The following is a 23,902-nucleotide window of genomic DNA, read 5'->3' as shown; positions in this document are numbered from 1 at the left end:
TTTTTGCGGTGTGTTTGTCGAGATCCGATGAATTGTGGGTTTATGATCCAGATTATCTATGAACAATATTTGAATCTTCTCTGAATTCTTTTATGTATGATTGGTTTATCTTTGCAAGTCTCTTCGAATTATTAGTTTGGTTTGGCCTACTAGATTGATCTTTCTTGCAATGGGAGAAGTGCTTAGCTTTGGGTTTAATCTTGCGGTGTTCGATCCCAGTGACAGAAAGGGAAACGATGCGTATTGTATTGTTGCCATCGGGGATAAAAAGATGGGGTTTACATCATATTGCATGAGTTTATCCCTCTACATCATGTCATCTTGCTTAAGGCGTTACTCTGTTCTTATGAACTTAATACTCTCGATGCATGCTGGATAGCGGTCGATGTGTGGAGTAATAGTAGTAGATGCAGAATCATTTCGGTCTACTTGTCTCGGACGTGATGCCTATATACATGATCATGCCTAGATACTCTCATAATTATTCACTTTTCTATCAATTGCTCGACAGTAATTTGTTCACCCACCGTAATACTTATGCTATCTTGAGAGAAGCTACTAGTGAAACCTATGGCCCCCGGGTCTATTTTCCATCATACAAGTTTCCAATCTACTTTATTTTGCTATCTTTTACTTTCAATCTATATCATAAAAATATCAAAAATATTTATCTTATTATCATCTCTATCAGATCTCACTTTTGCAAGTGGCCGTGAAGGGATTGACAACCCATTTATCGCGTTGGTTGCGAGGTTCTTATTTGTGTGTGTAGGTATGAGGTGACTCGCGCGTGGTCTCCTACTGGATTGATACCTTGGTTCTCAAAAACTGATGGAAATACTTACACTGCTTTACTGCACCACCATTTCCTCTTCAAGGGAAAACCAACGCAGTGCTCAAGAGGTAGCATGATGCTTGACCTCGTGCGAGAGGACCACCTCAGCCCCGTAGAAGAGGAAAAACGGGGTCTCGTCAGTGGGCTTAGTCGTTGTGGTGCGGATGGACCACAACACCGACTGAAGCTCACCGAGCCAACCCCTACCGTAGGCTTCAAGCTTCTTCTTGAAGCTCCTTGCCTTGAGGCCCCTCAAGACCTCCGCGTTGGCGCGCTCAGCCTGGACATTGCTCTGTGTGTGCGCCACCGAAGCATAACATATTTGCGTTCCAAGGTTAGCGCAATACGTCCTGAAGAGGTTGCTTGTGAATTGGGAGCCATTGTCGGTAGTGATACGGCTGGGGACACCAAAACGGCTCACAAGGCCCTTGATGAACTTGATGACTGAGCCAGCGGGGATGGTGCGCACGGGCTCCACCTCCACCCACTTGGTGAACTTGTCGATGGCGACGTAGAGGTAACAGTATCCTCTGGCTACTCGAGGGAACGGGCCCAGGATATCCAGCCCCCAGACCGCAAACGGCCACGAGAGCGGAATGTTATGGAGACCTTGCACGGGCTAATGGATCTGTTTGGCGTGGAACTGGCAGGCCTCGCAGGATCACAACAGCTCGGTGGCATCGTTGAACACCGTAGGCCAATAGAAACCGCTGCGGAACACCTTGTCCACGAGGGTGCGCGATGTGGAGTGGTGCCCGCAAACCCCCCTACCTGGCGCCCCAAATGTTGGATTCAGTGCTCTGCAGACCTAAGAAGGTTCGAACTCTGGGGCATGTGCGAAGATCTCAACATCTCAAGTCTCAAGCTCGTCGCCCTACAGCCTAGCCTCATCGGGTGCATGCTCGAGTGGGGAAGAAGATGAACACGGTAGTTTAACCAGGTTTGAGCCACCTTGTGGTGTAAAACCCTACTCCTGCTATGTGGTGGATTGGCCTCACAAGGGGCTAAGGATGAACAAGTACAGAGGATGAACAGCCTCGCGAGGTCTATGGTGGTGAGGGTCGAAAGGATCTGATCCGGGCCTCCCCTCTACGGTGGTGGCTAACCTATATTTATATTGGCCTCGGTCCTCTTCCCTCAAAACTTAGGCGGGAAGGAATCCCACAACGGCCAATTTGAAAGGGGAAAAGAAGTACATCTAATTCTAACGAAAGGTGGTCTTCGCCTGCAAAGTTTCTGGTCGTGACGTAGCGGTGGGCTCGGTGATGAAATCCGTCCTACCGAGCTCATGGTCTTGGTCTTGTAGCACCAGAATGGAAACCTTTGGGAGTTTCCTCGGGAACCCGCACTCATCCTTGATCCCTTAACATCAAAAGGGAAACTGCCTCCTCTGCGCCCACTGGCGCCCGCCTGGCCATGGTCATCATGGCTTACACCATCGCAGCCTCGTGAGGCTGGGTACCTGCATAGAAATCTCCACTCCTCGGGAGGCCCCCTGGGGAGGCCGCCTCGCTGCAGGTCTTGCCGTTGTTCTCCCCGCGAGGCTGGGGACCTCGTGAGGGCCTTGTCTTTGAGGCCTTGTATCTAGGTCGTACCAGGCCATCGAGGGAGCCACGTTGTGGGCCGTAGGTAGGCAGATCTCTGTACCCTGGTTCCCAGAACGCCGAAACAACTCGTAAGCAATCTACTATCGTTCTTCTTCGTAATTTTTATGTGAGAATTACTACTTGGTATATATTTGTGCTTGACACTATTACCGGAGGGAATTTCTTGATGTGTCCCTCTATGGATGATTTCAATGCTATGGGAAATTTAGTGGGATCACCACCTATCAATGTTAATGAAACGGTTTTAACTTTGGAGCATGTTATGCAAAGGTTAGATGCTATTGAAAAGAATATGCCTACCACAGAGATATTGATAATTTGGATAAAAAGATTCATAACCATGTCACTCGATTTGGATCAAAGGTAGGAATTACTCTAAAGATTCTAAAGGAGTAAGAATGAATAATTAATGAAAGAGTAGAACAAAGTCCCGCTAGGATCTATAAGTTGGAAGAAAATATTAATAATTTGGGTTTTGCTTTTTCTTACGTTAAAACTACTGAAAAACTCCTCCTAGCAAGAATTGCAAGTTTATTTATGTTCCTAATGATAAGGGTGCCATGACTAGCAATAATAATGAAGATCTTAAAATGATTAGAGTTCACCCGAATTTTATTGAATTGATGAAGGCACCAATATATAAAAATAAGTCTCTTAATTTTGTTCCTAGGAGTGTGATCGTAAAAAACATGTATGCTAGAACTCCTAGGAATCATGGATGTGTGATTGAGTATTTGGAAACAAAGATGACAACACTTGAAACTATGAATTATGCCTTACTAGGGGCGTAAAACAATAGCGCTAGTTGGGAGGCAACCTGACGGTGTCCTGGACTAGGGGGTACTCACCACATCATCTCCCGATCTGTTAGATTGGGCCGAGGACCCCCATGGCTGTATACTCATTGGCCAGTTCGGACAGCTGCCGCATACAAGGAAGATTCCACAAGACTTGGCGATCAAGACAAGGACTCCTCCCCACCGACGTATTCGGCTAGGACTCTTGTTATCCTAGGCCTCTAGTGCATTATATAAACCGAGGCCAGGCAAGTCGATAGATGATATACAACAACAATCATACCATAGGCTAGCTTCTAGGGTTTAGCCTCTACGATCTCGTGGTAGATCAACTCTTGTAATACTCATATCATCAATATCAATCAAGCAGGACATAGGGTATTACCTCCGTCAAGAGGGCCCGAACCTGGGTAAACATCTTGTCCCCTGCCTCCTGTTACCATCCGCCTTAGACGCACAGTTCAGGACCCCCTACCCGAGATCCGCCGGTTTTGACACCGACATTGGTGCTTTCATTGAGAGTTCCGCTGTGTGATCGGCAAAAGGACCGATGGCTTGTCTGCGAATTAACTGCGACGTCCACATCTTCGTCACCGGCTTGACCGGTCACCTTGGCTCGACCGAGGACCGCGCTCCTTCTCTGGTCGTCATGTTCGGACGGTGGCCTTCATCAACATCAACTCCGATCTCTATCATGATCATAGAGGAATCATCCATGGAGCTCGAGGGCTCAACGTCAACATTGCCCTCGGGCGGCCGTGCTGTTTTTCTGGGCAGCAAACTTGTATCCGCTGTCACCGCCTTCCCGAGCATCGGTTTGACGATTGCTTCGGTGGAATGGTGTGGAATTACGTCTACAACAGCCATGCAAAATTTCGTCGAGTTCCGATGGAGGAATCTCCAACAAACTATGATATACATGAGTCCTGTCAAATCTGGACGGGAATCTGGACCAGTTTAGGGCGTGGTCTCCAGAGCCCATCTCGGAGGTCCTCTGGAATATCCAACCTTTCATCTACTGCGTAATTCTCATATCTACCACCCCTCCAAATTTCAGCTTGATCCGACGGTTCAAACTCCGGGAACCTTCCAATGAGTGGACAAATTTTCGGATCTGTTTTCTGCGCGAATATGGATCCGACCCGAATTCTTGTTTCTTTATGAACGTGATATTGGACAACCTTTTTAGAGGAATTCTCTTCTAGGGTATTGTGCGTCGTTTTTAAACACGTGCCCGTAAAATTTTAAGCCTCCCCTGAGGTCATCTTCATCATCATGCTGGTGTCAAACCAGTCCGGCAATATTGCTCCAAGGCTGCCGACCTGCGCTAGACACGTCGTCGCTTTGTTGAGCCGAGCTCAACTTCTTCGGATCATCATATCGGCAAGCCGAACAAGAGTTCAGCATCACGAAGGATAAATCATCACCAACATCGCCGCCCCATGGATTACACGGAGCGGGCATACCGGCATCGCCGCACGGTCACTTCATCAAGCCGGCATCGACCACGTCACGACCGGCATCGGCAGGGCCGCACTGTTGCTTCTTCAAGCTGATGTCCATCACACCGACCTACTTTCACTCGTCGGCTGACATCGAGGCTTCAACATCTCGGCTGGACCGGAGGCTTCGCCATCTCTTCATCGACCTACTACGGAGACTTCAGCATCACTAGTCGACCAGCTTCGTCACGTTAGTTGGACCGAGGACTTTGCCTCCGCAAGCCAACCTTTGCCAGCATCACCCTGACGTTGCTTTATCACCCATTAGGCAATGGGTGTGTGGATCGAGTCCCAATTTTGGGAGTCACCTTTCTTCGGATTGTTACAACAAATAAACCAGGTGCTATTAATCCTAGTATTTTTTGCTTGTTGGGGTTTATTTTTCCCAAGAAATTATTACTCTGGTTTGTTCCATCATCTATACACAGGTCCATCGAATGATGGCCGCACTAACGACGGTCGCGTGGTGGTTCGGTCAGTTTCCGTACATAGTCCGGCGAACGCCGCATCCGAAACTCGGACCGACCTGTGAATTCAGGCTTTGCCACACCTTTACCGCATCACGCCGATGCCCTGCATCGACATTGACTTCGGCGCCAGGCCATATTTCTTTTATTACTCACTTTGCATAAATTATATATTATGCAACATTTTTTTATCATTATTATTATTATCTCCGGTTTACACTATTTTTTGTGCACAGGAAAATGATCCAGGTTGGGCAGTATCATCAACTCGGCGTACTGACATACCACGTCACCTCGGCTGGACAGGGGGCTTCGTCAGCACTTCATTACCCCATGCCGGGGACTTCGGCATCACTCTGCCGGCCTGCATTGACCGTGCTATGTCACCACTTCGGAGTGCCGAGCTCTTTGCTCCGCCACCTCGCCATCGGCTTGGGGGATGGAACCTTGTCCCACATCAAGCTCGGACCGCGTCATCAATACCGAACACATTACCCAGCTAAGTTGCCTTCATGCTCGAAGTTTTAAATTTTTTAACTTGTGTTCGGTTCGACCAAGCATTATACTTTTTTGGAAAAAAGTTGCTTGTAAAAAATCTCCTTGTCAAAACTTTGTTTGTGACACACAAATTCAAATACCCAGTTCACTTGGGGGCTTCCTTCATGAAGCCTTTCCCCTTGCATATGATTATACTTGTACGGCTTCATTCCTTGTTCGTGTATTACGCCACAATATGCACCATATTGACTTAAGCGATTTGCAAGATGGGTTGCCTCGCTCCTGTGTTTACCCCTACGTTCCTGATTGTTCGGCTAGGGAGTAAAGGGAGCACCTCTGCGATTGTCACGATCGGGTCATCTAGGCCGGACCTCAGACTGGGTGAAGCCGAAATCTAGCGCTCTTATTGTTTTCAATTATGGTTGGCACACAAAGGAATTCATGAGTACAAAAAATATATTGCACAAGTCTCGTAGTAACAATGAGCACCGAAGAAAGGTATCGGTGGGGGTACTATTTTCTTCGAAGATGCTTCTTACACTTCATCAGTAATATAACATAAGTTCCCTGAGCGCGCTTTGTCTATTACAGCCTTATGGCCTGATTGCCTGGTTATTGGAAACACCGTCGATATTCTCGACAGCCGGAGTACATAAAACTCTTTGGCCCTTGACCGAAGAGGGAGAAGCCGACGGTCGGTTAAGGCGCGTATAAAGTTCAGGTGAACACAGATATGATATAAGTACTTTGGTACATACATTCATTATACATAAAATTCTTTTACCCAAGTCACTTGGGGGCTCTAAAATTTATATGAGCCATTTTATAATAAGTGTTCTTCTTCTTAGTTGTTGCAAAGTTTTATTATTATTATTCTTATTATTATTATTTATCACTCCTTTTTTTGACACGAGTGTGTGGTCACTAGCCGAGGAGCCTAATTTCTCTCTTAAAGCCGCTAGAGTTTAGTTTGCTAAGCTCGCCTAACGAGAAGTACTCCGCCTTGAAGCCGTAGGCTGACCCACTCGAGGTCTTGAGATAAGATGTGTCATGATAAAGCACGACAGAAGCACTTTTTTTCTAAAGTCCAATTTTCAGATTGGCACAGAACACTTGATCTTATTCGGACGTCAAGTTTTCACTGACGTTTTTTGGTTTTCCAAGCCTATGGCACTTTTAAACTATTTGTGTGTTTTCAGCATTAGTATCGTAGTGCAACGCCGGACACCTTTAGAGATTCGGCAAAAACACTCTCAAATATTGCCATATATGCATCGGTTTCAAATTGTGTCTTCGGTCAATAGTTGGATCCCCCGGCTCCTGTGCTTGCCTCCTACGTTCCGCTTTGTTCGGCTAGGTGTGCAAAGGGAGAACCACTGCGATTGTGCTTCCAGCTCGCATGGTTAAGTACCTCAGTGGAGAAAGCCGAAAACTGACTATCACACTAGGCGTAAACTGGTCAGCGATCCGATGACTATGTTAAATGATGGGCCATTCGTAACATTGGCCGAAGTGTTTATGGCGTGACCTCGGATGTTGCCGAACACTAACCGGGGGCTCATAGCTAGCTTCCCCAGTTTAAAGCTCTTATGACTAAGCGAAAGTTATAAACCTCGCATATCTGATTGCCTCGTTTCCGCTAACACAACCGCCTTCGGGCACCGAGACGTCAGCTAAGGGTTGTTTTGTTATTGCGAAAACACCCTGCGTAGTATCTACCAAGAGGTAGAGGCCGATGATGGGCCATTTTCAACTGATAAACGGTCGCAATGGAGTCAAAATAATGATGTAAAGTACTTGGATACATAGAATCATTACACATAATCTGTGATTTTACTCTGGATATCGATCCTTAATTCGGCCACCTGTGCCCACATTAAGGCTCGGGGGCTACTGGTCTTTGCGCTCATTATTTACAAATATTAAAGGGGCACATCGATCCCCTGATCTGGTTTGCCACCCGACCAGTGTCTCGGGGGCTACTGCATTGCCTATTCAATGCTGAAAATTCAAAGGGCTCAGTGTTCGGCTTGATCTAACTATGGGAAAGCGAGTCTTCGGATAACAATAAGTACCATCTGGACGTATCTGGCATCAAGCTAATATATCACGGCGACTTCTCACGACCCTCTCTCAGGGGCCCATTCGCCGATCACTATTATCTCTAATATATTACACTGCATTTTTATTCCTATGTATGCTGCCGAGCCAGGAGTTGATCCTCAGGCCGATTTCGTGCATCGACCCGAGTCTCAGGGGCTACTGGGAACAACGGTTTATGCTTGCCTTTAGGTGCATCTCGGGTTTTAGACTGATACACACCTTGAGGGCCACTGGATATACATCGGCAGAGAATAAACTACACCAGTTAAAAATATTCACAAAAAATCAGCCCGCGGTCGGGGTGGTGCACCACCTTGGAAGCAGTCCGGCATAAAGCTCGTGCGCTAGCGGCTAGCTCCATAGAGGGCATTTCCGGCATTAATCTTTGCTAAAATCCTTCAACTTTTTTGGACCAAGATGATCTATGACATCTTGGATATAGTCCGGCGTTGGAGCTTGGACACAGTCCGGTGTTGGAGCTCGGATACATTTCGTCGTTGGAGCTTGGACACAGTCCGGCGTTGGAGCTCGGATACATTTCATCGTTGGAGCTCGGAAGCAGTCCGACATTAGTGCTTGGCTGCAAAAGATACCTCAAATGTAGTCCGGCGTTACAGCTCGGACGCAAGAGAACACTGCCTCCCGGGAACAACTTCAAACCCGAGGCGTGGCATAAAAATAAGAAGGCATTAATAAAGGCCGGAAACTTAAGGGAGCTCCTCTGATACCCGAGCTGTAAACTCTTCGGATTCACTTTCACGATCCTCAAGATCGAAGATGAGAAGATTTGTTGAACTAGTTTTCAAGACCGACGATTGAAGATGAAGAACAATTCGGAAGAATCGAGGAGCATCCCTAACTTGAAGACCGGTTCAGGGGGCTACTGACAGTGTCCTGGACTAGGGGGTACTCACCACGTCATCTCTTGATCTGTTAGATTGGGCCGAGGACCCCCATGGCCGTACACTCATGGGCCAGTTCGGACAGCTACCGCATACAAGGAAGATTCCACAAGACTTGGCGATCAAGACAAGGACTCCTCTCCACCGACGTATTCGGCTAGGACTCTTGTTATCCTAGGCCTCTGGTGCATTATATAAACCGAGGCCAGGCTAGTCGATAGATGATATACAACAACAATCATACCATAGGCTAGCTTCTAGAGTTTAGCCTCTACAATCTCGTGGTAGATCAACTCTTGTAATACTCATATCATCAATATCAATCAAGCAGGACGTAGGGTATTACCTCCATCAAGAGGGCCCAAACCTGGGTAAACATCGTGTCCCCCGCCTCCTGTTAGCATCCGCCTTAGACGCACAGTTCGAGACCACCTACCTGAGATCCGTCAGTTTTGACACCGACACAACCCAATAGTTATCTTTTAATTCTTTGTTTTCCTTTCTTTTTTTCAATAAATATACAATTATTCTATTATTATGATTGTGCTTTTAGTGTTTTAATTAGTGTTTGTGCCAACTAAAGCCTTTGGGATGATTTGAGTGATAGTTGCTTTGATTTTGTACATTAACAGAAACTTTTGCGCCCAGTAGCAGAATTGATGTGCTCTGCTGGAACGCGGTAATTCCTGAGTTTTTTTACACATAATTGATATAAAAAAATTCCATGTTTTCCTATTTATTCAGAATTTGTGGAGTTACAGAAGTATGGTCAAAGATGAGATTACTACAGACTATCATGTTTTTGACAGATTATGTTTTTGATGCATTGTTTTGCTTGTTTTGATGGAACTATGGATTGTATCATTGGTATAATACATGGTAAAGTTAGAATACAGTAGGTATAATGCAATAACAAAATATGAATGGGTTTGCAACAGTACTTAAAGTGGTGATTTGCTTTATTATACTAACGGACCTTATGAAGGTTTTGTTAAGGAATAAGGAGTGGCAAGAGCCTAAGCTTGGGGATGCCCGAGGCAGCCCAGGGTAAAATTCAAGTACTCCCAATGTAGCGACTCGACCTCAAACGGTCAAGTCTCTGTGCTTAAGTGTCATCCCTGGATCGGTATGCTGACACACACAGTACTTGAGGATATAACAGAGGTAAATCACATGTATAAAGTAACGTAAATACTATTACCTCAATCCAAATAGCGGAAGTAACAACATGGTTGTGGATTCCCATGAACACCAACGGCAAAGTTGAGTGTAGAAATCGTAACCCTAACGTATTAGTTACTCGTCGTAAGATTCCTGCAACATGAGACGTTGCAGCCATGTAGGTCAGTACATTGAATGTACTGGCAATGTCACACCATAGGTTAATGATGAATAATAGCTATCACTGCATGCATATTTGGCTGGTGGAGGCTCTAAGTTTAATTTTGCATAAAGCTAGTTTTTCCCTACAACAAAGGAATAAATTTTATTTAACTACAAAGTTTTGTTGAAAACATTGAGATGGTAAGCCCAACTCAATCCCAAAATAATATTAATAACCCAACAAATTAATTAAGTAAAGTGATGAGATCAAATCAATAATCCAAGTACCAGATACTCAAAATGTCCATAACTAGGGACACGGCTAATCATGATTAGTTTGTACACTCTGCAGAGGTTTGCACACTTTTCCCCACAAGACTCGATCTCCTCCGTTGAATTTCTCCACTACATGATGTTTGAGAAACGGATGAACGAGACACAGTCTTTCAGAAGCATTAACTCTTTACGACGGGTAGACCGTACCACCTACATCCCCTACATCTGCTAGTCTACCACTGAAAGAGGTCACACAACATACTCAACTATGCCAGATCCCATAATGGCTTGTGGCTGCACACGGAAGTTTCCAGCATGAATAACATGATGATCCCTTTGAGCCTGGGTGGCATTCCAATAGGATGATCACACAGATACCTCGGGATCTCCTAGGACAACACTGCATTCCCCAGGTGTCCGGGCAATCCACTGGTATCCCCAGGGTGCTCCAACCAATCCACCCAGATGTGTATTAAAGTAGCCACCTTAAGTTTCCCTTAGTTAAAAATAACTCTTACATCTTTCATGAATTCTATCAAACCAATCCACGTCTACGAGCATAGCATAGTAGTAAGCATAACATAGTAACACCTAGGGTTTGAATGCAAGACAATAGGTTCCTACCTCATCAACTACTTCCCAAACCCACATGTTATCAAAACCTACTCATGCAATGTTTGAGGGTGAAAAGTAATACATAAAAACTGGGTAATAAAGGGAGTGTGATCAAAGTGTGACCTTGCCTTGTACTGTTGATGAAGATGATTCACACTCATAACTCCTGATAGTTCTACTCGTCACACTCCGGTCAATCTATCGTAAGCAAGCAATAGTAACCACACAAAAGCAATCATGCAAAAGAATCAAAGAAAAGATCTCGGAAAACTTCAAAAACAAGAAATTAAATCTTGCAACAGAAAACAATTTCTAATAGTACCAAAATTGGGTGAATTTGGTCTTATCAGAAAGTTTAGGTCAAGAGCTTCAATTTGCAAAAAGAATCAATTAAATCGGAGTAATAAAACTCAAGTTATGAACAAAACAAGTTTGAATTGTAATATGTTTGAAATCAAATTTAAAATTTCAAAAAACATGTTTAAGTTGATTATCTGGATATAGGAGATCATAATGAAGAAGTGGGCGTTGGTTTCGTTGGATTTGGATAAACGAGTAAAAAGTTGTGATAGATCGAAAAGCAGGGGCTAAACTGTAAGAAAAGTAATTGCATCTAGGTCCCTGGCTGGATTTAAACAGAAAAAGAAAAATCTAGCAAATGAACGTTCACTACTGAACCCTAAACTACGAACACGTTCGCTCCAGAGGCTTAGACAACAAACGTCCTCTAAATAAATAAAAACGTTTAGAGAGAAAAAACAAATGGATCTGGATCGTTGGATCCAGATCGGATGGACGAGGAGGGGCGGCGGTTACGGCGGCGGTTGGAGTCGCCGGCGACAGAGAAGACGGTGGCGGCGGTGGCTGCTATGATCGGGGCGGCGACTCCGGCCGTTGAGGTAGGCAGCGGAGAGGACGGGGAGGGGAGGCGCGGCGAGGTGGATGCAGCTGTGAGGTCGGCGGCACTCGGGGGCGTCGGAACCGAGCGGGCAGCACGCGGCGGCGGTGGAGTACGGCGGCTAGGGAGGAGGAGAGAAGAGGGCAATGGGGTCGGCCTTATAAAGGGGCCAGGGGTGCGGCACCTTGCGCGAGGGGGCAGGGAAGTCCGGCCTCGACACGGACATCGAGGTCAGCATGGCGGTGCACCATGGTGCGGCTGGAAACAGGCTCGGGGTCGGGGAAGGCAGTGTTGGGCCGGCTGGGCCGTGGCTGGTAGAGTGGGCCGGTCCGGTCCGGTCGGTCCTAACTTAAAAAAACAATTTTACACACAACAAAATAAAATAAAAAAATAAAATAAATATATACTTTAGGCATATAATATATCAAAATTTTCAGAAAAAGATTTTCTACCACATGAACATTTTTCTAACGTCAAATAAAATTCACAAAAATTTAAATAAAGCAAAAAGTGCTACTGTTGCAATAAAACCCAATAAAAATCATTTTAAAAATACCAAAATGATTTCAAATTTATTTTCTCCAAATTTTACATTGAAGGGAATCATTTTACCCTTATTTCCATTTATTTTACTTTTGAGGAAAAATAATTTGAATAAAACCCAAATAACTCCAAATTGAAAAAAAATCAAAGGGACTTTAAATTTGATTTGTTGCAACTCCCAACTCATATTTCATATGTTTTGAAGAAGTCATTTTATCTTCTCTCATGAGAATCGTTGAGTTGCATAAAGTTTTCGAATTTGAAATAGTTCCAAATGGAATTCAAATCTTTTCAAAACCTTTTCATTTTAATTAAATGGAAGAAGTCATATCATCTTCTCTCTAGGGCTTTGTATTTGAAAAGAATTTGGATTCCTGGAGATCATAAAGCAAAGTGAAAGTTTTGGGAAAGTCATTTTATTCCCTCTCATTTAACTTTCATATAGTTTCAACTTTTACTGAATTTCACACAAGCAACCACACCACAATCAAACAATCAACAAAAACTATTTATTTAATATAACATTCCAAAATTTAGAATTTTGGGATGTTACACCCAAGCAACTAAGCTTGGGAATTCCCCAGAAGGCATCCCCTCTTTCTTCTAATGACCATCGGTAATTTTCTCGGAGCTATATTTTTATTCGTCACATATCATGGGTTTTGCTTGGAGCGTCTTCTATTATATGAGTCTTTGCTTGTTTCGCTTTTTAGTTTGTCACAATCATCCTTGCTGAATACACTTGTTTGAGAGAGCCACATGCATATCATGATTTTATAGAATAGTCTATATGCTTCACTTAAATATTTTGAGCTAGGAAGTTGCTCTAGTACTTCACTTATATCTTTTTTAGCACGGCGGTAGTTATATTTTAAAGAAATAAATTCTCCTGCTTCACTTATATTACTTTGAGAGTTAGTAAATTTTAAAGACATATGCTCTCATGCTTCACTTATATTATTTCGAGAGTTGAATTTTTTTGAAGAAATATCTATGCTCTCGTGCTTCACTTAGATCTTTTTGAGAGTTAAGAATAGTAATGGTAATTTGCACAAGATATGAATTTGTTCCCAAAGTGATAGATATCCAAGGGGGATATAATAAGAATATTGGTGTTAAGGTTTGTGATTCCCTATGCATGCACGTAAAGTCAATAGTTATGCAATGAAATTATATCCTACTTGTGGTGCATTATTCAGTGTTAATTATGTTCAATGTGCATTTATGATCGTTTTTGTTTTTTTGGTTGGTTGCTTCTCAATCTAATTGCTAGCATTCACTTATACTAAGCGCGAATACTGCTTGTGCATCCAACTCCTTAAACCCAAATTTGTGCCAAATGAGTCCATCATACCTACCTATATGCGGTATTTTCATGTCGTTCCAAGTAAAATTGTATGTGCCAACTCTAATTTTCAAAATGAATTTCCATTTTGTGTACCCGTACCCCTCATGAAGCGGCGGGGGTGGCCAATATTTTCCTTGCTATGTATTTTATTCTTGCAATGAGTGTTTATTCACTTGTTATTGCCGGAGAGTGTGGCGGGTAATAGGGATGCCCAATCCCAAAATGAAAATTACTATGATAATAAATTCCTTGGAAAGTGTTGGTATGGAAGGCACCCATGGATACGGCTAGCCATGGATTGTGAAAGAATGGTGGAAAGGAAATAACTTTACTTTTTGTTTGGGAACCACCTATAATTTTTTTAGCATGGAAGATATTGGGAATTCTTGGTCGTTTTCGTTGTTAGGAAAAGCATGCCTCTCAAAACAATTTTATCTCTCAATTTAAGCTATGAGCTCTGGCACCTCTACAAATCTCGGCTTCCCTCTGTAAAGGGCCTATCTATTTACTTTTATGCAATTTTTATTTTTATGTTGAGTCTCCATCTTCTCTTACAAAGCACCAACTAGGGAACACTATTGTCAGACTTGTGTATTGGTTGTAGTTAATATTTGAGTGTGTATCATGGATGGATCAATGATTGAGCATAATGGGCTAGGGATAAATTTGGTTAGCGTTGAAATTTTCAAAGACATGGTTGCTTATTGATATGCTTGAGTATTGATGTCTTCATGTCAAATTATAGACTATTGTCATTGCTACAAAGAATCATTGAAGTCCAAATGTCAATGCTACAAAGAAAAGAATATATGATGAATATGTTAGGTAGCATTCCACATCAAAAAATCTATTTTTATCATTTACCTACTCGAGGACGAGCATGAATTAAGTTTGGGGATGCTTGATACGTCTCCAACGTATCTAATTTTTAATTGTTCCATGCTATTATATTATCAATCTTGCATGTTTTATATACATTTACAAGCAACTTTATACCATTTTTTTGGGACTAACCTATTAACTTAGTGCCTAGTGCAAGTTGTTGTTTTTTTGCTTGTTTTTTCCTTTATAGAATATAAGTACCAAACAAAGTCCAAATGCCACGAAACTTTTTGGAGATTTTATTTCTGGTAATAAGAGACCCTTGAAGCTTTTGGAGGGAACGAGAAGACGAAGGAGTGGCCCACTAAGCACCAGGGTGAACTAGGGGCCTCTAGCGCGCCCTAATGGGTAGTGGGGCCCACAAGCCTCCGTTTGGCCTACCTCTGCATCGAGAAATACCCTAAAATCAGAAAACCTACGTGGGAGTCCACGAAATACTTTTTCCACCGCCGCAAGTTCCAAAACCACGAGATCCCATCTAGAGCCTTTTTCCGGCACTCTGTCGGAGGGGGAAACGATCACAGAGGGGTTCTTCATCATCCTTGTTGCCCCTCAATGATGTGTGAGTAGTTTATCATGGACCTATGGGTCCATAGTTAGTAGCTAGATGGCTTCTTCTCTCTTTTTGATCTTCAGTACAATGTTCTCCTCGGTGTTCTTGGAGATCTATCCGATGTAATGACTTTTCGCGGTGTGTTTGTTGGGATCCGATGAATTGTGAGTTTATGATCAGATCTATCCATGAATATTGTTTGAGTTTTCTCTGAACTATTTTATGCATGATTATTATAGCCTCGTATTTCTTCTCCGATTTATTGGTTTGGTTTGGCCAACTAGATTGATTTATCTTGCCATGGGAAGAGGTGCTTTGTGATGGGTTCGATCTTGTCGGGCTCAATCTCAGTGGCGGAAAGAGACATGGCACACATGTATCATTGCTATTAAGGATAACAACATGGGATTTATTTCATCTGTGAGTTTATCTTGTCTGCATCATGTCATCTTGCTTAAGGCATTACTCCATTATTTCATGAACTTAATAGACTAGATGCATGATGGATAGCGGTCGATGTGTCCAATGTGATGCCTATATACATGATCATTGCCTTGGATATTGTCATAATTATTTGCTTTTCTATCAATTTCCCAACAGTAATTTGTTTACCCACTGTATGGTATTTTCTTGAGAGAAGCCTCTAGTGAAAACTATGGCCCCGAGGTCTATTTTCTATCATATATTAAAACCAAAAATACATTCCTGTGATTTTATTTGATTTAATTTATTTTATATTTTTGTCAGATCTATCTAAGTATTTGTCGTTTGTGTGCAGGTGCTATTTACATAGTGTTGCTTGGTCCTTCTACTGGATTGATAATCTAGGCTTCATAACTGAGGGAAATGCTTATCTCTACTGTACTGCATCATCCTCTCCTCATAATGGAAATCCCCACACAGCTCATAAGTAGCACCTCGCCGTCAACTCCGTGGTGAGCCCCGAGCCCTCCGTGACTTCCCCCAACTTCTCCTCGTGCCCCGTAGCTTTCGATCCACTCGAGCACCGCCCGTAGTCGCCGGCGCACTCCCGTGCCAGGCCCTGCCCCGCGCCCGTGCGTGGCCGCGCCCCGCAACTGCCCCCACTGGCCGCGGCCTCCGCTGCCCGCACCTGCTCCTCACGCTTCTGTCCTTGCTCGCATGCGCCCCCATTGCCCGGTGCGTCCCGCGCCGTGCCCTGCGCCTGTCCGCATGGGCCAGCTTGCACTTGGCCTCGCCCCGATCACTGTAACACCCCGAGAATCATGATACAGTGATCTCATTTTGAATGATGCCATGTCATCATGTTTTTCAAACTAAATTGCCACTTGATGAAAATCAAAATCAAAACCAAATTCCATTTGAAATACAAGTTAAATATTTACTTCTTTTGTCATGCAAACAAAAATGTCCGCGATGTTGAAAATAATCTTTAAGTATTTGTCATGATGAAAACAAACTCATTTGGATTTCAAAATCCCCCTAGGATTTAATGTAGTGGTCCAACAACATCTTAATGAACCATTTAAATTCAAACACGGTTCTAAACTTCTCAAAATAACCTCTAACCTTTTGTGGCAGTGTCAAAAATTGCAATACAAATTACGAGCCAAGTTTCATTTTTGGCAAACTATTTTGATAGCTTAAATAAATACAAATGGTGCCATTTAAAAAAACAGAAAGCAAAGAAAGTGAAAAGGAAACGCAATGAGCAGTTGGGCCTCAAGAAATCAGGGGAGGCCCAACCCACCCAATAATACTACACCTACGAAAGGTGCTACGTAGGCCTACTTAACCTTCCATAAAATTCCCTTCTCCCCCCTGATTTTAACCGGTGTGGGCCCCAGCTGCTAATCCTGGCCCAATTAACAAATCCCACATCAGCTTTTACGTAAGATCTGAACGTAAGCTTACGTATGTCTAGCATTGCTCCAACCCACCAGTGGCGCCATCCCCTTCCTCATGTTCACGGGAGTGGGATCGTGGCAGCCATCCGGCCACCATGGCCACTGGTGCCGAAGTGCTGGCCATCCCACGACCCCCCTAGGTGGCTAAGACGGACGCCCTCGACCCCCTCCAAACCCTAGCCATCAGTTCCTTCTTCCCCATCCTCTGTTCTCGATTTGGAGCTCGCCCGAACGATGCTCACCGTGGTTGTCGTCGTCGTCGCGGCCACCGTGCGCCTTGTCGACTTAGAAGATGTCCAATAGACTCCCTGTCGTCGCCTCCTCCGTCTGCGCTACTGGCTCAAGCGGAGCAATCCCCGTACGCATCGGCAGCACCGGTCTTCCCCGCCTACTGCCGCCAGATGCCACTGCTCCGGGCCATCCCCGACCACCTCGAGCTCGCCTACAGCGTCCTCGAGAGTCTCTCTCCCCATTCCCCTCCTTTCCCTCTCATTACCATCGCCATAACCGTCGTTTTGGGTCCTTCATGGTTGCTACCGGAGATCCGCTCCCCGCACGTGCTCGCCATGACCCCCTTCCCATCTCGGTCGTGCCCGCGAGCACCTGGCCACTGCCTGGCCGCACACGCCCACTCCCCCGCTTCCGCTCCCCTTCCTCTGTCGACCCATCTGCGCCAGCCAATGCTCCGCCGCCTATCATCGCCCCGCGGTCCTGCTCATCCTAGCCCCGAACCGTGATCACCCCGTCCACGTGCGCCCGCTGTTGGTTATGCCGCAGCTAGTGCATGCTCGCGCCCCCGCCGCTCCTCGCTGAGGCCGCCCCAGCCGGAGCTCTGGCCTTAGCCGCTGCTGTCGTTGCTTGCTCTATTGTTGCTGCCCTGCTAGTCGCTGCTGCGAGCCCCGACTTGCGCCGCCCGCCTTGGCCGCCTCGCCGCGCTGCCGGCACCTGGCCGCTCCAGGATCCGCTTCTCCTTGGGGCCTCGCCCTCATCCCCCGCCGCTGGGTGCTGGTCGTTGGTGCTCCTCTACGAGCGATCATGCGTGCCCCAGCCGTGGCCTCGGGCCACTGCGTGATTTGGGCCGGTCTGCCTAATCGGGGATTAGCCCCTGTAATTAGATGGCCCAATTGCAGGTGGCCCCAACCCCCTAAATAATTTACTTAACTAATCTGGCTTAACAGCAGCGTATGATATGTGCGACCCCATTAACTAAACTGGTTTAATTAAAAAACTGTTAACTAGCAGACACTGATAGGTGGCCCCCTCCTAGTTAGTTTGACCAGTCAATGTCTACTGTTGACTAGTGACTAGGTAGTCCACAGGGCCCCACGTGTCATCCTCTCTATCGCTATGGCTGGGTACACTTTTGGGTACCCATAGCTTTTTTCGTTTAAATTTGATTTAGTAATAATTCCATGATTTTCAGAAAATCTTTAAATCTTTGAAATTTCATACAAAATAAGTCGTAACTTCGATGGAAATATTTCATATGAGAAAATCGATCAGAAAAATGTGACAAATCCGAATACGCCACGCACGTACCGGCCGCATGCCCCCAACATAGCGAACATGGAACCTTCCCCTCCAGATCGCGTGATCGACAAATTCCCGGAGCCCGGAAAATATTCCCGGACATTTTCCCGCTCCGTCTACTATGTGTAGCATTGCGTTAGGTCACCCCTAGAACTGCATATTAGGTTTCTCTATTTGTGTTTGTGGGGAATAAGAAAAGAGAGGCGGGGCCCAACGCCAGGTGTGTGAGAGAGAGATCGGGCGTGGGAAGGGAGAGAACGGACGAGCAAAGGCGTTGGGCGCACGTGAGGATCGGCCCTCTTTTTTGCATGGCGCTGGGGCTTGCTCGGCTCCTTGGCCTCGCTGCCTCGCTCTCGCTAGCGGGCGTTCACTGGCTGGGCCGCCCCTTTTTTGAAAAAAAAAATTGTTCTTTGTTTTTTTACAGAAACACAATAGCACATATATAAGTCTAACAATGCCAGAAAAATTCACATAATTATATGGTCACATATATGACCTAGTGAACTTTTATCTGGCCTAAAATGCAAGTTAAAAAATACATTTTTGCTACGCTAATAAAATTTGGAAAAAAATAACTTGCAAATAAAGCCAATAAATATATTTTGATTTCAAATTCAGTGTCCAATATTTCCCCTCTGTTTTTGAAGAAGTCCTTTTATCTTCTCTCTTTATTTTATTTTTGAAATAATGGAAAGGAATTTTGGTGAAACCAAATTTGATCCAAATTCCCAACTTTGAAATTTTCAAAATGGTTTTAGGCAAAACTTCCAACTCTCTCTTTTGGTCCTTGAGTTGCACAAAGTCCCTTGGATCAAAATTCAAATAAAACTCACTGGGGCAAAAATGCATAAACCATGTATGCATATAAATGATCTAATTACTAACATCCAAATTGAAAATTGGGATGTTACAAACCTACCCCTTAAGATGAATCTTGTCCTCGAGATTCGAGTTGGCTAACAATAGGTTAGGGTTGGGTACTCCAAAAAATCCATGTAAAATATCCTGCTTGAACTATGCTTGATACCCATACTCCCTCGATATGAATGAAAATTATGCACCAATACCGAAGAATGGTAGTAATACTAGGAATCTTACCGAGGACATGGGTGTTATGTTCTCTTCCCACTCTGGTGTGGTTCACATGGCCTTTGTTGAAGGGGTTGGGCTTCTTCTCTCCAGATTTTCTGTTCTCGTTCCTTGGCTCCAGACAATCTCTAGCAAAATGTCCTGGCTCCTGGCAATTGAAGCATCTTATCTGGCTCATGTCCTTCATGGGTGTCGAATGGTTGGATGACTGACTGGTGTTCCCTCCATTGTTGTTGTGTCCATTTCCATCGCGAGGAGGGCTGGTGTGGTTATGGTGGTTGTGACCATTATGCTCGTCCCTTGCAGAATTATCGTATCCAGTAGAAGCTGATGAAGTACGAGGCTTCTGTTGAGCTCTAGAGTTGTACTGCTGCTTTCCTTATAGAATGAGGGCCTTGTCTACCAGCTCCTGGTAGTTGTTGAAGGTAGCAACAGTCAACTAGAAACTCAGATCATCATTGAGTCCCTCCAAGAACTTCTCCTACTTTGCTGCATCATCGACCACATCTCCGGGAGCATACCTGGTCAACATGCTGAACTCGTCCACGTACTCAGCCAATGTACGATTTCCCTAGTGTAAGTTGCGGAACTCACGCTTCTTCAGACTCATGGCTCCAGTTGAGACATGTGCGGTGCGAAAAGCCTGATGGAACTGATCCCATGTCACATTGGCCATGGGGATGGTGGTGGTGTAGTTCTCCCACCACGAAGCTGCTGGTCCATCCAGTTGATGTGCGGCAAAGTGCACCTTCTCAGTGTTAGTGCAACCTGCGATGGTCAACTCCCTTCCGATCTTGTGGAGCCAGTCATCTGCGACAATCGGCTCAGTGCTGCTAGAGAATACCGGTGGGTTCAACCTCATAAAACGGTAAGGTTGTCAACTCGGGGTGGTGGCGGTGGGTTGTTGTTGTTGCCTTGGTTCTGGATGAGCATCTGCATCAACGCATTCTGCTGTTGGATCAACTGGGTGAGTTCCAACGGAAAGTTGGATCCGGGGTCACGTCTCGGAGGCATCCGATGGATTTAGAGTGGACAAGAATTTATAATAGAATAAGGGTCTAATGAGAATTTACACTACCCATATGCATATGAGGCAAATAAATTCCAAATCACACCATTCAATTTCAATCAAGGTTCACACAATCAGCTCTAAGCTAACTATTACAAAATCTCACGAACGGCCTCGTACTACTCGAAGAACTCTAATCGAAAAAATAAATCAAATTTCTAATATCTAAAATGGTGGTCGGCTAGAAGTTCTGATCGGTAGAAGACTCCATGTCATCAGCTCCATTGTCCAGCTTCTCCTCGGCTGCTTCTAGTTTCTTCTTCAGGTCTTCGTACATCTCCCATAGTAAGCTGATTCCCTCGTAGGTTTCCTTGAGTTCATCCTCCAGCTCGATATTCCGGATGATCAGCTTCTTGGTTTCCTTCATGCTAGCACCCATCTGCTTCTCAAATCGGCGGATGTGTTGGTCCATATCCTGTATGTATGACGCAATCAACTCATCTTTCCTGGTGTAAACCATTTCCCATTGGTGATCCCGGCGTCCGCATATCCTGTAGACAGTGCCTTCAAGATCCTTGTTGTACTCCTCACAAATGCATCCAAAGGTGAGGTGTGCGGCCATACTCTAGGTTGGTGCATCAAAGGTAAACTCGATAGGCTCGGTTGTCGGTACAAAGGTCCTCCCAGGGATACAAACTTCAATCGTTCAGTGTTTCTCCTCCTACAAGGTCGCGGTGAAGGTCCCGGTGAAAGTGGATAGAGCGATGTTCAGATACTTCACGACTTCCTTCAGGTGGCGTCCAAAGGGCATGGTCTCGTCGGGCTAAGCAAACTTGGTCATGGGATTCGACATCTATATTATTGAAATAGAGAAGGGTTAGAAATGAATAGAGAAGAGCATAAGACCAACGGATATATATGGAAATTGTAAAATAACGTTTTTCCATCCTATGGCCTTTCCATTCCTAGTGGTTGCGTCCTACAGTCAGCGTGTGCTCTGATACCATCTTGTAGCGACCCGATCCCAATGGACCGGAGTCTCTGTGCTTCTGTGTCATCTCTGGATCAGTATGCTGACACACACAGTACTCGAGGAATTATAATAGAGTTCAATCACACACTTTATTACATCGAGGTCCTCAAAAGAGTATTTATTACAATGATATGGCTGAAGGCCATCTAAATAAAATAAATGTGGAAGCTTCAAAGGTAAATGAGTCCATCCAAATCCACGGCAAAACTGAGTGCAGAACAATGACCTATCGCACCTTACTCTTCATCTGAAAGATCTGCAACATGAAACGTTGTAGCCACAAAGTGTCAATACATTGAATGTCTTGGCAAGTCACACCCAAAGTATGAAAACAGATCTATCATCTACATGCAAGGATATAACAAGTGGATAGCTATAAGGTTTATTTTGCATAAAGCCAATTTTATCCTACTTCTACTCACTAGCCAAATTGTATTTCTTGTATTTTAATTAACTTATTGTCAAATTGGACTGCCTCCAATTTAACCCACCTATGAGAGCCTCTGAGGATCATAGGTTCCCAAATTTTTATTTCCATGAGAGCCCCCAGGGATCATGGTTTAATTAAACCCACATCAGAATAATTATTTGGGATGAGAAGATCTGCCAGAGGTTTCAAGTCCAATTGCTCAAAGTTGTCCGTAACCGGGGACACGGCTAATCATGATTTGTTTGTACACTCTACGGAGGTTTGCGCACTTTTCCCCACAAGAACCGATCCCTCCCTTCACGTCCTCGTACTTCCTGGTGTTTGAGAACGAGATGAACAAAGGGATAATTGAAATTGTGCCCTTAGTTGTGTCCCACTCGACTAATTTGCCCCTAAATTTGAAAAACCCGTGGTCCTGCCCAAGTGCGTTTGGTCCCCTTGTGTTTTTGCCCTTCCGTCCCAATTCCGTCCAGTCAAAAGCGTTTGACTGTTAGGGAGACATTTTTCTGGACCATTTTGGCCCTCCTTACAAGTTCAGTGAAAATCAAAGAAAAAACAAGTTACACTTACATGTGGGACCCAATTAAATACAAAATAAAAAAAGCCTTCCCTCTTCCTATCTTCTTCCTACCCGGCTCATCCCCGACCTCCATCCTGGCCATGGCGCCCTACGCCCCACTGCTGACCACCAGTCCCTCCCTGACCTCCATCCGGCCGGATCCAGTCCAGGCGATGCCTCCCACGCCGGATCCGCCGTCTTTGTCGCGTCCCCATGCCTCGCACCAATCCAGGCCTCCCCTGCATCACATTGTCGCCCCCATGCCCCAGGATCAGTGTCGCCGTCGATCCCTCGATCTGCTTGGTCTTGGTGGCTCCAGCCGATTTGGCTGCAGGAGGCGCGGGCACTCTGGCCACCTACCTCGGCCACCTAGCTGGACGACGACCTTGACGGCATCGCACGATGTAGGGCTCCCGGTGTGGCTGCGAGGCAGAGAGGCAAAGGTGCGGGTGCTCCGGCAACCGGACCAGCGAGGCACTGCGGGGATGTGGATGTGGCCGAGGCGGGGTAGAAGATCCAGCGACAGAGGCGAACTCCAAGGGTGGCGGCGGCGGCGCTTTGCACATCCGAGGGAGAGAGAGGAGTTATGGGAGAGAGAGAACCCATGGGAGAGAGGAAGGAACCGGGCCGGGAGGGCCGGATCTGGGCCATGACAAGCCGATGTGGTGATGGTTGGCTGGGGAAGCACCAAGCTGCGAGGGCAAAAAGGTCCAGGAAAAAGTCCCCCTAACAGTCAAACGCCTTTGACTAGACGGAGTTGGGACGGAAGGGCAAAAACACAAGGGGACCAAACGCACTTGGGCAAGACCATATGTTTTTCAAAATTAGGGGCAAATCAGTCGAGTGGGACACAACTAAGGGCACAATTTCAATTATCCCATGAACAAAACATGATCTTCCGAAGAGTTCCTCTGGGGCACTGCCGGTGCCATCCAATCCTACTGTTCTTCTACATCTTGTAGAACTGTCCGGCCAGATTCACAACTAAGGTTAACCAAGCTAGAGCCCATAATGTCTTGTGGCTGCGCACGGAAGCTACTTGATATGAAACATGTCCAACCTTTTTGAACCTGGGTGGCATTCCCCACCTTTTCTTGAGAAATGCAGAGCCTCCCGGAGGATACATACTTGTCGACTGGTCCCGACAAACCATTCCGCCCAAATGATTGATTAATTGGTATTGCAGAGCCTCCAGGGAAATACAATACATGTAAGTT

This window comes from Triticum aestivum, chromosome 2A (genome assembly GCF_018294505.1).
Source record: "Triticum aestivum cultivar Chinese Spring chromosome 2A, IWGSC CS RefSeq v2.1, whole genome shotgun sequence".
Classification (NCBI taxonomy): Eukaryota; Viridiplantae; Streptophyta; class Magnoliopsida; order Poales; family Poaceae; genus Triticum; species Triticum aestivum.
This window is presented reverse-complemented; position numbering follows the sequence as displayed.